Source organism: Oryctolagus cuniculus, chromosome 4 (assembly GCF_051225735.1).
Source record: "Oryctolagus cuniculus isolate XC-2025 breed Fujian yellow rabbit chromosome 4, ASM5122573v1, whole genome shotgun sequence".
Taxonomy (NCBI): Eukaryota; Metazoa; Chordata; class Mammalia; order Lagomorpha; family Leporidae; genus Oryctolagus; species Oryctolagus cuniculus.
In genome coordinates, this window is record NC_142870.1 from 132,852,764 (window position 1) to 132,860,407 (window position 7,644).

Below are 7,644 nucleotides of genomic sequence, written 5' to 3' on the forward strand. Positions count from 1 at the left end.
GTTTTTATAACATTTTTTTCAAGGTATACAAATTTCATGTATTTCATTTATACAGATATAGTACAGAAACATAGTGGTACCTTCCACCCTCCCTTCCCTCCCACCCATGTTCTCACCCATTTTCCTCTTCCCTCTCTTATTTCCATTTTATTTTTTACAAAGATCTACTTTCAGTTAACTCTACACTCATAAGATTAACCCTACACTAAGTAAAGAGTTCAACAAATAGTATGAAGAAAAAAAAAAAACATAATGTTCCTAAATAGTTGAGATAAGACTTGCTAAGAATTATCACAACTCAAAGTGTCAATTTCACTCCTATAGATTACCTTTTAGGTGCTCTATTAGTTAGGTACTCTATTATCACTGATCAGGGAGAGCTTATGGTATTTGTCTTTTAGGGACTAGCATACTTCACTAAGTATAATGGTTACTAGTTGCATCCATTTTTTCTGTATACTTTAAATCACCTCTATGTTACTTAGAATTCTGTGTATAAAGTAAATGCTATGTAAATATTATACTGTAGTAACTAGTAAATTATGTCAAAAAGAAATCTGTACATGTATAGTACAGATGATGTTTTCTTCCAAATATTCTAAATCTGAGATTGGCTGAATCCTAGATGTGGAAGCCACAGAAATGGAAGCCAGATTACACTGTAGTAAAATACTGTGTGTGTGTGTGTGTGTGTGTATCTTGTGCTTATGTTGCTACAGCTGGGTTATAGGTCAGCGAGTGTATAAGCAGTCTTTGGTCTGTTCCTTTGGCCCCCAGCTTCCTATTCCAGAATGCAGAGTGGATTCCTGGCCTTATACTGGCAGTGGCCACAATGGGATAATAGACTGGGATCTGACTTCTCTGGGAAGACTGTGAAAAGATCTGTTGGATGTGTGGGGCTTTGCCACAACCAAAGCTGAGAACCTGTTTTTTCATGCACACTCAAGCCCTCCCCTGCTTTCCTGTCCAGTCTTCCAAAACCTGAGAACACATAGTACTTTTCCAATTTTTTCTTAAAAGAATCTCAGTCCCTGAGATACATTAGTAGATGACTATTTAGCATAGTTGTTGTATTTACCTAGTCCCTGGCCCTTTGGGAAGGATGCTGTTTCTCTGAGCCAACAAAGGCAAAATGATTGTATCTGCTTCAAAAACATGAAAATTAATAAAGACTATATCTGAGTGAACTTATCTTTTGATAAGAATGTAAGCTTCTAGAAAATATGAAACATTTTTAGCACTCAACTTTTACACATTTCCCCAGGGTACAAATTTGTTTTTTATTCACTGACTTTTTTTTTTTTTTTGCCCTATTGGTGTTTCAAAGCAATGGTAGAGAGCATGTACATGAGGATGCCATTTTTAGAAAGTGAATTATGAGAAGAGTTGGTCATGAAGCAAAGTAGGGGGTAAAAAATCAAGCTATCAAGGAGTTCTTTCAAATTCCAACTGCTTTCATGCAATGATCATTGATTTGCTTGACACAGAAAAGATAAAATTTAAAGTTAAAATGTAGGCATTTTATATAGATGAAGATCAATTACAGTAAGGATAAGGAAGAGGAAAGATTATTGATTGCTAGAATTTCAACTACATTCCCCCCTTCCAACCTCTATACCTGAATTCTGAAACTTTAGGGGGAAATATATTACAAATCAATGCACTGGATTCAGCAGAGGCCTTCTTGCACAGGGCTGCAGCTTCTCCTGGGCAAGCACTGACTCCAAAGAACAGCCACCTGGACCAAGATATTGAAAGGCTGACAAAGACTTTTTAACCAGAAAACAGCAATATTTGTTGTGGACTGAACTAGTCTTGGCTCCCCAAATTCATGCAGATATTTAAACCCCAGAGTCTCATGTTAACAATGAATGAATTGATGCTAATGGTTGATCAATTAGGGTACAGACTTGGTCCAATCATGGTGTTTGGAAGGTGGACCCAGTGGGAGGTGTTTAGATTTTTTGGGGGCTTGCTCTCAGAAGGTTGTTCTCACGCAGGTTGGTTATTTAAGTCAAGTTCCACTTAATTTCTCTCTCTGTTTCCTGGATCACCACATGATTGTTCCTCTGGACACCGCCCCCACCCCCTATTGCTGGCCTCCACCAGACCTTGACCTGAGAGCCTCCAAACCGGAAGTCAAAATAAACTTCTCCTTCCCAAGAAGCTCCATTTGGTTACTTTACTTAAGGTAATGAAAAGCTAATGCACTGCTTCTCAGCTTTGACTGCTGTTTCAAGCATCTTCAGTCTGGAATTATGAGTCCTATGTAGATATGAGCAGCAACAAAGGACATATATTGTCCTGAAAGCTTTTTAACTCTTTAGGATACAAATAGCAGAGCTTTAGAGATGCCTCCAGCACAGTGGAGCAGGAGGGGCAATAGGTGTACAAAACTGATTCTGTGAAAAATTGAGGGCCTGGAAAAGGTGCTTACTTAACGACAGGGATGTTAGTTGGCAAGTTTGATTCTTTGGGGAAGACGTAAGAAGAGTATCACAGCTGGATGGAGAGTGAGGTGCCCCATGTTCTTGTTTGTGAGGTTTCCCTTGGGATTTCCTACAAATGCTTGATAGGGAATTTTAGAAGGCACAATGGGTTTGGGAACTTCTGTCAGAGCCTAGAGCCAGTGAAATGTGTTTCATTTTTTTTTTTTTTACTGTGATTCCAAGCTTTCATAAGGCCAGGAATACCGAGTTTAGGGAAAATTATCTATTTTGGGATAAGATGAGCAGGATATTTTGGTCTTATTTGGAGTCTTTATGGGCTTTTAATAATAAGATGGGCTTGCAGGCATTCTGGATGATCTCCATGGTGGGAAGAGACCCTTGTTTTTTTTTTTTTTATTGTTTTATTTGACAGATAGACAGTGAGAGAGATGGAGAGACAGAGAGAAAGGTTTTCCTTCTGCTGATTCACCCCTCAAATGCCCGCTATGGCCGGAGCTATGCCGATCCGAAGCCAGGAGCCAGGTGACTCCTCCTGGTCTCCCATGTGGGTGCAGGGCCCAAGCACTTGGGCCATCCTCCACTGCACTCCCGGGCCACAGCAGAGAGCTGGACTGGAAGAGGAGCACGTGGGACTAGAACCCGGTGCCCATATGGGATGCCATTGCCACAGGTGGAGGATTAACCAAGTGAGCCACGGCGCTGGCCCCGAGACACCATTGGTTTTAACCTTGATCTTTCAGAGTGACTGAGCAAGTTAGGAGACCTGGACTTAGTGTTATGTTCTTACCAATAGAAATGGAATAAAGAAACTGTCATGGTTAATCTTAAACTGCTGGCAATAATCTAGGAGTTTTCCTTGCATGTGTCTAGATGTCTTGGTTGCTACCCATCCACACTAGCCTTCTGAAAATCTGGCATCCTTAGTGAAACCCCTTATTATTAAAGCTCCGTCATGGCAATGTTCTACTCGACCAGAGATCAGACTCCCAGCATCCCCTGTTCCCTGGAATGAAAACTCAGAAAAAGCAAGAAAGGCCCTTGAGTACCCAAAATAGCTTCCATGTCCCCGGACTAAAGCCATGGACTTTCCTTCTTACAGGCTTATGTACTCTCACTTGGAATTTGTTTATTCTTCCTTGACCGAGGACATAATAATTGTGGGTTTCCCAGCTCAAAGGAGATTAAAAGGAACAAATTATAAAGGCAGAGGTAATATTACAGACACATAAACTTGCAGCATGGAAGTGACAATTGTTAGATAAGAGAGAAGCAGAAAATTAAGAAGCAGTACTGTGTGCATTTTACAGAAATGCAGTGTTAGCAATTCATAATGATGACATAGTTATCAGAAAGGCCAAATTATGTTCACCACTTGCTATTTTAAAAAAGATAGGGAAGAATTTAATACAGTTTTCAAAAATTTACATAAAATTATATGAAAAACAGGCTTAAGCATCCAACGGGGTAAGTTTGTGCTAACCAGATGAAATGCAGGGCCTGCCTCCTTCCCAAAGATGATTACTATATTTGAATTCTCAGAGCACTTTATTTGTACCTTTCTAATGGTGCTTGCTGTTTTCATCATTGTATTACAGTCATTTGAGCTCATACTAAATGACATTTAACTCACTCAGGGGCATAGGGAGAGCTGGATTTTTGTTTCTATTGTGTTACTATACGTGTGACTTTGATGATTCAGTCACTGTGTGTTTTAGCTTTTTAATTTGCAGGACATGGAATTTGAAACAAATGAACTTGGAGTCCTTTCGCTTTGGAACTTTATCCCTTTATGTAGCAAATATTAAGAATTTTCAAACAAAGATGCATAGATATGTTTGAATCTCAACTCTGAACATTTAGGATATCTGTAGTCACAACTAAACCAATTATATGGATTTTCATAAATCATTCAAATAAGATTTTTGTTCATGTACATGATTTTGTTCATGTACATTGATATAGTTTTTGTTTTTGCTGTGTGCATTGTAGTTTTGCTAAATAACATCTCATCCAGGTCATGTTATTTAATAAGAAATGGCACTAATTAAATACTTTCAATGACTTCCCCCATTAAATTGAAACTCATTAGGCAGGCAGGTCATACACAGATGCCAATGATTCTCATGTGAATAGTCTCTTATCCCTCCAGCTCTCCAGTAGGGCTATAATTAGTGCCACCTACCCCGATGACTTCTGGTTACTCCAGCTCATGCTGGGGAGCTCTGGAGCTGCAGAAGAGCTGTGCTACCCCTCTTGTTACCCCCTGGAATATCTGTCTAGTGGTTCTACTTCTATGCCCAATTAGCTCCTCTGTGTTTGCCACTGGGTAACAGTAATGACATTAAGAATTGTGTGCCAGGTACCAACTGCTGTAGAACCAAGTATTTTATCATCCAGCCCTGACAAGGCCCAGCCTTAGAGGTTGTCTACTTCTTATTCTTGACTGGCCTACTACTGTTTGCGTCTGTCTTTGGGCTTGCCAGCCATGACTGCTATTTTACAGTAAGTTTGTTCATCTTTAATATAGTCATAAGTGGAGCATGGCGACGCTGGGGGTGGAGTCGGAGGAGGAAGGCGGCGGCGACGAGGAAGAGGACGAGGCTTGGGCCATGGAGCTGGCGGACGCGGAGGCGGCAGGCGGCTCGCAGGGTGCTCTGAGGGCGTAAACGAGGAGGGTGTGGCGGGAGGCGCGGGCGGGCGCCCCTGCGGCCTCCGGCGCCTTTCGCTTTCCCGGCCCTGTCCCAGGGAGGGTTTCCCTTATCTGCCTCGTGTTTCTCAGGCAAGGGGCATCCCTTGTGGGGGATGACTTCGTCTTGCAGGTGCAAGGTGGGTTGCGTCAGCCCGCAGCCGGCACGTGGAGGACGCAGCCCCCGAGGGCGGCGAGGCGGAGCCGGTCGCGAGCTGCCGGGCCGTGTCAGTTCATGATCAAGTGGTCCCAACTCGAACTTCTTCATTCAGAATCATAGTCCACGTGGATTTGGATTGCTTTTATGCACAGGTAGAAATGATCTCAAATCCAGAATTAAAGGACAAGCCTTTAGGGGTCCAACAGAAATATTTAGTGGTTACCTGCAACTATGAAGCTAGGAAACTTGGAGTTAAGAAACTTATGACTGTCAAGGATGCAAAGGAAAAGTGTCCACAGCTGGTGTTAGTTAATGGAGAAGACTTGACCCGTTACAGAGAAATGTCATATAAGGTTACAGAATTGCTGGAAGAATTTAGTCCAGTTGTTGAGAGACTTGGATTTGATGAAAATTTTGTGGATCTGACAGAAATAGTTGAGAAGAGATTACAGCAGCTTCCAAGTGATGAACTTTCTGCAGCGACTGTGTCGGGTCATGTGTACAATAATCAACCTGTAAACCTGCATGATGTCCTGCACATCAGGCTACTTGTTGGGTCTCAAATTGCAGCAGAGATGCGGGAAGCCATGTACAATCAGTTGGGACTCACCGGCTGTGCTGGAGTGGCTTCTAATAAACTACTGGCAAAATTAGTCTCTGGCGTCTTTAAGCCAAATCAACAAACTGTCTTATTACCTGAGAGTTGTCAAGATCTCATGCATAGTTTGAACCACATAAAGGAAATGCCTGGTGTTGGCTATAAAACTACTAAACGTCTTGAAGCACTGGGCATCACTAGTGTGCATGATCTCCAAACCTTTTCATCTAAAATATTAGAAAAGGAATTAGGAATTTCAGTTGCTCAGCGTATCCAGAAGCTCAGTTTTGGAGAAGATAACTCTCCTGTGATACCCTCAGGGCCACCTCAGTCCTTTAGTGAAGAAGATTCATTTAAAAAATGTTCATCTGAAGTTGAAGTCAGAAAAAAGATTGAAGAACTGCTTACTAGTCTTTTGAACAGAGTATGCCAAGATGGAAGGAAGCCCCATACAATAAGATTAATAATCCGTCGGTTTTCATCTGGGAAGCTCTGTGGTCGTGAGAGTCGACAGTGCCCTATCCCATCTCATGTAATTCAGAAGTTAGGGACAGGAAGTAATGATGTGATGACTCCTATGGTTGATATACTTATGAAACTTTTTCGAAATATGGTGAATGTGAAGATGCCATTTCACCTTACCCTTCTAAGTGTGTGCTTCTGCAACCTTAAAGAACTAAGTAGCGCGAAGAAAGGGCCTATGGATCGTTACTTAACACCATCATTAGCAACCACACGCCCTGGCAAGCGCAGTTTTAAAATAAAAGACACTCATATGGAAGATTTTTCTAAAGACAAAAAAACAAATTGGAGTTTTGTACCAAGTGGAAGAATTGAAAGTACAAGGACTGGGGAGTCTCCAGTAGATACGACAGATTTTTCTAAAGAAAAAGATATTAATGAATTTCCACTCCATTCACTTCCTGAGGGTATTGACCAAGAAGTCTTTAAGCAGCTTCCAAGAGATATTCAAGAAGAAATCCTTTCTGGGAAATCTACAGAGAATTTTCAAGGAAAAGAAAGTCTGAGTTGTCCATTGCATGCCTCTAGAGGAGTGTTGTCTTTCTTCTCTACAAAACAAATGCGAGATACTCCCTTAAATACTAGAGATCATTTATCCAGTAGCAAAGAGGTATCCTCTTTGTGTGAACCTGGAACATCAGGCTTAAATAGCAGTAGTTCTTCTTTTCTGTCTAGCCACAAGGATTATTATGTAGATAGTAGACTGAAAGATGAAAGAACAGGTCAAGAATCTAAAGAATCTCAGGGGTTCCACTTTTCAAATACAAACCCTGCTGTATCAGTTTTTCATTCATTTCCAAATTTGCAAAGTGATCAACTATTCACTAAAAGCCACACTGCACATAGCCATAAGCAAACAATAGCAACAGGTTCTCATGATGAAAGACTTACAGAAAATAGAGAGCAAGATTCTGCTGACGAGAAAATTACTTTTCCTTCTGACATTGACCCTCAAATTTTCTATGAACTGCCAAAAATAAAAAAAAAAAGAAAAAAATATAGTCATAAGTGATATATATATAAAGAGTTTAATAATTGAAATGTTTATGTCTAGTCAAGCATTGGCAAGCCCTCTGTGGTAGAATGGAAGAAACATTGTTGTGTATATGTGTTCTCTCCTTTGTTCTGTTCACTAATCATGACAATAATTCTAGACGTGCCCCATGGTCTTTTTTAATGTGATGCTGCCATGGCCCCGCTTCTATTCAAGGACAACTATCAGTGGCCA

General features: G+C 40.9%; 1 pseudogene across 1 annotated transcript; it reads left to right on the forward strand.

The window, feature by feature from the left end:
• Window positions 1–4,984: 4,984 nt before the first annotated feature.
• On the forward strand, window positions 4,985–7,428 carry LOC100354961 (DNA polymerase iota pseudogene; annotated as a pseudogene). The gene is made up of 2 exons (XR_016232981.1): window positions 4,985–5,099; window positions 5,369–7,428. The product of XR_016232981.1 is annotated as a DNA polymerase iota pseudogene (transcript).
• Window positions 7,429–7,644: the final 216 nt, after the last annotated feature.